Source organism: Oenanthe melanoleuca, chromosome 2, assembly GCF_029582105.1.
Source record: "Oenanthe melanoleuca isolate GR-GAL-2019-014 chromosome 2, OMel1.0, whole genome shotgun sequence".
Taxonomy (NCBI): domain Eukaryota; kingdom Metazoa; phylum Chordata; class Aves; order Passeriformes; family Muscicapidae; genus Oenanthe; species Oenanthe melanoleuca.
Window position 1 is genome coordinate 28,549,531 of NC_079335.1, and position 7,988 is coordinate 28,557,518.

A 7,988-nucleotide genomic window follows, 5' to 3' on the forward strand; every position below is an offset into this window, starting at 1 on the left:
GGAGAAACAGGGGTGTTTTCTTTTAGAAGTGATTTTCATGTGAAATTACACAGAAGAAGTGCATTTCAAGCTACTGATTAGCTTTAAAACTATGCTATTCAAAAATCCACTCAAATTTTCTGTAAGATATTCTTTAACTTCATAGACAGATTTTTCTACTGTTTTCATATTTGATTACTAGAATTGCTTGAGGAAATTTAACCATATTTCTGTACTCTAAGGTTCTGAGAAAAGACTGAAATAAAAAGGGGAACAGAGAGTTATGTGGCTGTAGACTTTATGCTGGAGGCTTTTGAAACTTATAAGGCCAGGCACAGAAAACATTTCACTTAAGAGCAATGCAAAAGCAGTGACAACTCATTTCTGCAGCACTGAAAGTTTCTTTGGGTGAAGCCAAGGATGGCCCTCCTCGTAAGATAAAAAGTAGTATCAACAAATACTTCAGGGTGCTTTTCTTCCTCCATGTTGACAGGGAAAGCTTTATCAAAAGCACAGTGGTTGGAGTTATTCAAGAATCATAGAATGGTTTGAGTTGGAAGGGACTTTAAAGACTATTTAATTCCAGCCCCACTGCTGTGTAGGGACACCTTCCACTAGACCAGGTTGCTCAACACCCCATCCAACTGGCCTTGAACACTCCCAGGGATTTGGCATTACACCATTCTTGCTGAAATGGTGCACAGCAATGGGAGCTGGGACCACACACTGGCATTGCTTTGAGTCATAGAATTATTACTCAGAGTTTCTTAGCTCTTCTCTTTGTGCCTTAACAGTAAATCTGTACTTTAATTACTGCTTTTAAGCACCCTGGTACCAATGCTAATTGAATACCTCTGGCCATTTGAAACTCCCAAGAAAAAGGTGTATGTGAATTCAGCATGTTATCTGTGTAGATCTGGACTACTAACATCCTGATTCCACACACATCCAACTCTGTGCTGGAAATAGCTCTCCTTCACTATTATATGCATAGAGTCATAGAGTATCCTGAGCTGGAAGGGACTCACAGGCATCATCAAGTCCAACTCCTGGCCCTGCACACAACATACCCAAGAGTCACACCATGTGTCTGACAGCATTGTCCAAACACTTCTTGAACTCTGTGAAGCTTGGAGCTGTGACCACTTCCCTTGGGAGCCTGTTCCAGTGCCCAAACACTCTGTGAAGAATCCTTCTCTAATATCCAATCTAAACCTCCCCGGACACAGCTTCAGGCTATTCCCTCAGGTCCTGTCACTGACCACCAGAGAGAACAGATCAGTGCCTGCTGCTCCTTTTCCTCTCACAATGAAGCTCTACACTGAAATGAATCTCCTCTTCTCCAGACTCAACAGACCAAGTGTCCTCAGCCACTCATGGCTTCCCCTCAACACCCTTCACCATCATCATCTCCTCTGGATGCTCTGTATTAGCTTTATATGTTCTTTATATTGTGGTGCCCCAAACTGCACACAATACTTCATGCATATTACCTTTTCCTTAATATTTGTATTTTCCCTGCCTTAAAAAAGACCTATCTTAAGTATGTAGGATATTGCTCTGATGAAGCTTCAGGTCATCAAGACAGTTATCCAGGGAAACTCTGTAATTTAAAGTCCCCAGGTACTCATACAGCCTAACAGGAGGAGAGAAGAACAAAACCTCAGAGATTTTAAGGCACGACTATTTTACAAGTGAGAGCTTGCATTCAGTGTCTTGTTTTTAAGGCAGGCAATTTTAAGGTGCACATGGGTTTTCATGTTCTGTTTCCCAGTTCAACTGGACTTTACTGTTTTCAGATATGACAACCCACAAATCAGAGTAGCTAAATGTTTTGAAGTTGACTGCAGACTTCTTGCCTGAACAGACATATTCAACTCTGAATGTGGTCTTAGCCCTAAAAAAATGTCAGTACTTGCTTTCAGTCTTAAATGATGTGATAGCTCAGGATGAGGCACTGCCCGGCGTTCCCCTGACACTCTGCTCAGGCTACTCAGTAAAAGGGCAATTCTAGCTGAGGCCTCTACTCTCCTCTGGTCTTTTTTTCCATTCCCTATTTCTGCTCTTATTATCACAAAGCACTGAAGGAACACAGTCATTCCTACGAAATTACAGTGGTAAGTGGAAACTTAGCAAATAACCTAAATGGGTGACCACAGACATTATTTAGGGAGAACCCAGGGGGCTTCGGAAGGGAGAGGAAGGGAAGCCGGAATTTATTCTGTTGTTTTACAGCTAAATCACTAAGTTTAGTGGCTGTATAGCTGAAATGACATTCTGAAGGAGATAGGTTCCTGACATCTCCTGTTTCCTTCCAATTGGTCTCTCACAGAGAAATGCTGGAATGCATAGCAGTAACGTCTGAGGCATGAAAGTGCCCAGCTGACATGACACTCACTGCCAGAGGTTACAGACTTGTAATAGAAGAAAACACAAATTATATCCATCCTCTTTCTCCCTTTACCTTGTAGTTTATATTTCACACCCTAGAAGAAACACATTTTTTTGATAAAAAGAAGACTACTCATATATCTGGTGCTGCTGAAATCTGCATTTTCTAACTTACATTACTATATACTCTATAAAGAATCCAAGCAAGCAGCTCCATGCACCCTACATGTTCCACCAGCTTGAGACCCTCCTAGCAGATTCTGCAAAGGACCAGGATCATTACACAGGACAGCTAAGTACTTAATGAAGCTGAAATTTTTGGTAGCTTTTCCTACCAGTTTCCTGATCACAGTTACATCTGTATTAGACTGAACAGGTTTAGTGCCTGTCCTCTGACTCTAAAGGCCAGTAGCACTGCCCAGCTTGTGTCCATGTGGAAGCATTTTCCTTGCCTCCTAAAACATGTCTCCATGATGTCCCCCAGGAACAGTTTCTGGCTTGTGTCTGGGCTCTGACTGAGAAGTATGGGCTGCATGGACCAAAGCCATCCCAAGCAGCAAGCTGTCAGCATGAGCTCATCAGTCACCACTTCTGCCCTGTTTAGCTCATTATTTTTGTATTGTAGTTATTAAAATAAAAAATGGGAAGCGCTCTTCAGAAGAGAACAAAGTAGTTATGAAAACATTCAAATGAATGCAGACTTACAGGCAACTGTGCAACAGAGAAGCAGAGTATGGAGTGCACAATAACCCAGTCCTTCCAAAACCATGCAGCAGTTCAATCTGCATTTTAGGAGTTTTTAGACCATGATTTTAGGAACAACTGAAAAAACCCAAAAAAAACCAAAACAAAGCAACCACGCCTGGCAGCCTAACTCTTATTTACTGTGAACTGTAAAATAAACTCTGGAGGCAATGTTGCATACTTAAGGAGTCACTGTCAAATTAAAAACAATAGAAAACACACTTGCAAATCTATTTCTCTCCTGATATTACATCAAAACAGATGCTATTAGTAGTATTTTACTCTTTCGCCTGGTGTGTTGGCAATCTTCAGAGCTATTTTGGTGGATTTTCCACACAGCAACAGGAATGAGAAAACATTTTTGAAAGTGTGATTGTAAAACCACAAAATACTGACTTGGGAACTTGGTCACTTGTCCCTGAAGCTGCCCTTATTTCAAACCAGAAGGAACCCAACAGACATGCACTAAACTCTCTAGATTCCCCACCCTTACTAGTCACCATGTCCTCAGCTATACACAAACTTAAAACAGTCTGCTTTAAAACTGTCACTGCTGGATGGGTTGTGCTGCTCTGTAAATAAGGAGGTTTTCCCTTTCTCTATATCCAGAATCCTTAAGCCTATTTGCTTGTCTATTTTTTCCACAAGACAAACAGAACAAAGGAAACTTCTGGCTTTGCCAGCTCCTGCTCCCTGGTTTGCTGAAGCATATTGATCTCTGGCTGGGCAAGCCACCCTCTCACAGGACCCAGCTGCCCTGTTCTCTCACTGCCCTCCAGCAAGAGTCTCCCCCAGCAAATCAATACCACATCCCACAGACTGCCTTTTCCTGGGGAATGCAGCCTGCCTCTCTCCACCCGTGCAGCTGGGGGAAGGAAATGAAGGCAGCAGACAGTCTGGCTGAAGTGATGGACTGGGCTGGGCTGGGTTGCCTCAGCAACAGGTAGGACTTGGAATGCAAAATCAGCTCACTGTCACTGCTCAGGCTCCAGGATGCTTCTCACAGCACCCTCCCAGTCTCCCTTCTGCCTCAGTCAGGCAGGTTGAAACAGAAAAACAGCCACCCTGAACCAGGTCTAAATGGGAAGAGAGGTATTTTTGGATAAACAGAATATCTCAAAGGATATTACTATTTTAGTCAAATGCTAGTTTAGAACTGTGCCTCTTGCACAACTGTTTGAGGATGCAGTCTGTAATTACATGTGATGTTCTAAGGTGTTTTTTTTTCCTGTGGGATTCTAGCATCATTGGTGAGCAGAACAGCCAGTGACTACTTGGTGAGTGCCTGCTCAGGAATTTGATTTCTCTTCCGTTCTGCCTGTGCTCGTCCATCTTCATAAGCCTAATGTTGCCCCAACTGTGCTCTGCACAGAGGACTATTCATTGACATCTTCAGGAGTAGAGGGGCAAGGTCTCACACCAGTGTTACTACTTGAGTGATGATGGACTCACAATGTTGTTACAGGAAAATTTCATCCCAAAAGCAAATTAAGACATTCCCTCTTTCTTGATTCCTGTCTCCAGCTTCCCACTCTGGTAGCGCAGTTTGCTGCCTCCATAGTAGCAGTGACACAACCATTTACAAGGCTGGCCTGTAAATCATCTGCACTGCAAGCCCACAGACAGTTTCACTAGTGCATTTGAGGAGCTGGTAGCTGCCACACAGAGCAGTGAACAGGGTAAGGGCAGATGTGACATGAAGGAACTGAATCTAGCTTTGACAGAAAATCTTCATTTAGCTAAACTTTATGATGGAGAACATGAGCAAGGGACATGGTACTTTGGATTCTCAGTCTGAGACACCTCCAACTTTTTTATTTTTTTTTTGCTTACTTTTTCAAAATATTTAGCGCTTTTTTTTTTCTTTTTTTTTTTTTTTTTTTTTTTTTTTTTCACTCTCTTTATTGTGACTAGCAGCCTGGTGATCTCAGCTGTAGCCATGACAGTGCAGGTTGGATATCTGAGAATAGCTGCATTGGAGTTTAAGCTGCTGCCCAGAGCTCTGTAAGCAGCTCCGTCATGCAGACAAAAGGAGATTCCAGTTCTGCTAAGTGGCATTTAACTGTCTTGCTCCTGAGACCATCCCATCTCCATCATACTTCCCCCACATTGCTTACTATACATGGTCCAGTTTTTGCAAAGCGAGCCACCCAGATAACATCCCTCTTCAGTGCCCAGCTACAATTCAACCCCAAAGCACCATCCACCTCAAGCACTGAGGAACAGAGGCACCATGTGGGAACAACACACAATCCACCACTGAAACCAGCAACATGCCGAATATATGCAGGAGGAGGATAAATTAAGAACAAATCCTGCAGCATAATCTTTCAGGTCATATTTAAAGCAAAGAGAGGACTCTCATCATCAGAATTCATGTATGTCACCACAAGATCATTAGCAGGCTTGATGAATGTTGTAACTCCACAACATGGCCTTCTGCCATTTGAGCTGGAGGATTAACCTCTGTCAGTGGCAAATTGCCATCTTTTACACGGATGAGCAGTGCAAGAGCTCGATGGTTTATTTGTTGACAGCAGAGGAACAGCAAACTGTGGGTGCAGCTCCACGTTTCCAGCCCAGCCGGTCCCTCAGCAGAGGACAGCAGGGGTGAGCCCCTCCTCACCGCCCCGGCTGTGGGCAGCGTGTGGATCAGCAGGGATGGTGTGAGCTGGAGGCAGCTCTGCACTGCAGCTCTCCCGGCGGCCACACCGCCCTGAGGGGTAATGGGCCCTCCTCCGAGTTCGGGAGGAATTGATAAGAGTGGTCCTGCTGCCTTTGTACCTCCCATGCACACTTTAGACCCCTCCCCTTCAACGCACTGGTAATCTCTGCCTTGCTCAGAAACCCTGTTTTCACATTCTGGCGTCCGTGTTTACCTGCCCATGCACACCAGGCTCCTCCACACAGCTGCAGCCCACACACTCCAGTCTTTCCAGACACTGAAGGAGGAGATTTGCGGCTCCATCTGCCTCCATGAGCTCCCTCCCGCCCCTTCCAGCCGCCCCTGTCCCTCCTCATCCTCCCCCGGCCCCGTCACCTCCCGCCCGCCTGCCCCCAGCGCCGCCTCCCCCCGCTCAATGCCTCCCCTTTCACACTTTTCACCACCAGCTCGGCCCGCTGTCGCTTTCCTGCGTTAAATCAATTTAAATAAATATAACAAACGGTGACTAAATGCTGACTACATTTGGACGATTCCTCCCCACCCCGAAAAAAAACACCCCAAAAACCCCCAGACAAAACAGGAGAAAAACCGCACCGAACAAAAAGCCGCGCAGACACGCCAGCGCTGCGTGGCGCTGCTTTCTCTCCGTTCGGGGCTCGGTTCTCCCGGGCTCTCCCATGGCCGGGCCGGCGTTCCCATGGCGGCAGCGCCCGCTGAGGCGGCCCCGGCGCCTCCCTCCGCCTGTCCGGCCCTGACATCCCCCCCGGAGGCCTCTCCGCCGAGCCGGGAGGGAAAACTTCAGAAAAAGCAGAGATTCCAGGGGCAAATCTGTTTTTCACCCCCGGGGATTACACAAGCTCAGGGAAGGGCCTGTAGAGGGGCTGAGCGCCTCAGCGCAGCCCTTTCCAAGCCAGTAGTTTTCCCCATCCCTGCTGGACTGGCAACAACAGCTTGTTATTTTCCAGGGGGAGGCTGGTTTTTCCCAGGATATTTCTGTGTCCCTGTGGAAAGCACGCTGGTGGCTTCCCAGGATCAGAAGTGGGAAGCTGTGGCCAGCACTCAAGCGCTGTGCCAGGGAAGGGGTCTGTGGCCTGTTGGTGAGCCACTGGGAACGTGTGGCTCCAGCACAGCTCTTTTCCCGTGCACTTCAATACTCCACCCTCAGCCGTTCAGGATTTCACTCAAGTAACATATTTAATGGAAAACTCAGCGATTAGTATTTCCTCACAGGTCCCACTGCTGATCAGTGGGAGCACAATATTGTGGTCAAATTGGTCTGAAACAAAAATCATTAGTCATTCAAGGATATCTCCATTTTACTACACATAAGCAACATTTCAATCACAAAAAAAGACTAAAGTAAATAATTTTAATTTTTTTCACAATTTTGATACTGAAATCTTCTGTGAAAATGGAGAGCAAAGTGTTTTCACAAACACCAGGGTTAATGAAATAATTTAACTTTAAAAAATCAAGAGCATTAAATATAGGCATCAACAGTGTGTTGCTAGTGCTATGTAATTGCATGCATTATGTCATGTCTTATTCTAGGAAACTCAAGGAAATCCATTGCTTCCAAATGATTCACTCCTCCAACCTGGCAGCCAGTTTCAAGGGAGTAGTACAGAAGTGTAACACATCCTACACATTCCCTGCAAACTTCTTTAAAAGTCAGCTTCAGGAATCCGGGATGGGCAATGCTCTGCCACAGCCAAACTATATACAGATATTGCCTTGTGCAGAAGCCTACTTGGCTATGTAACTGTATGAACTTGTTTTATATTTTGATTATTATATTGCTGCTAAGAACTCTCACCCAAATTAGTTTTGGAGACTTGCTTTCCAAGCACATGTGAAGATTAGAAGCCCCTTAAGGTTCCATTTATGGGCTATTAATTATCATTATTATTATTATTTATGTAATTCTCTTCTGTGCTAAGTACTTGTGACTCCATGTGCTTAAGGAGCTTACTGGAGGGATTCCAAAGCAAGGATGTTGCAAAGGAGCAGAGGGAAGAAAAAGCCTGCTGCTTCTTAGAGGAAAGCAGCGTGTTGTGTAGGCCTCATAGAAGAAAACTGTTGTATTGAAGCATATAAAAGGAGAAAAGCATAAGAAGAAGGGACAGGAGAAGGGTTTCAGGTGTGTGCAAAGATAGTAGAATTGAGAAGGTACATTCACACTGGTGATTTGAAAGATGCCAGCACTCCT

At 45.0% G+C, this 7,988-nt stretch overlaps 1 long non-coding RNA gene across 2 annotated transcripts in view; it reads right to left on the reverse strand.

The window, feature by feature from the left end:
* The window catches only part of LOC130248905 (uncharacterized), a 22,230-nt gene extending 15,736 nt beyond the window's left edge, over positions 1 to 6,494 (reverse strand). Inside the window, exon 1 of one of the 2 annotated variants that reach the window (XR_008839702.1) lies at positions 6,374 to 6,494. This is a non-coding gene — a long non-coding RNA (uncharacterized LOC130248905). The remainder of the gene's footprint in view (positions 1 to 6,373) is intronic. The other variant, XR_008839703.1, reaches the window with a different exon arrangement.
* Positions 6,495 to 7,988: the final 1,494 nt, after the last annotated feature.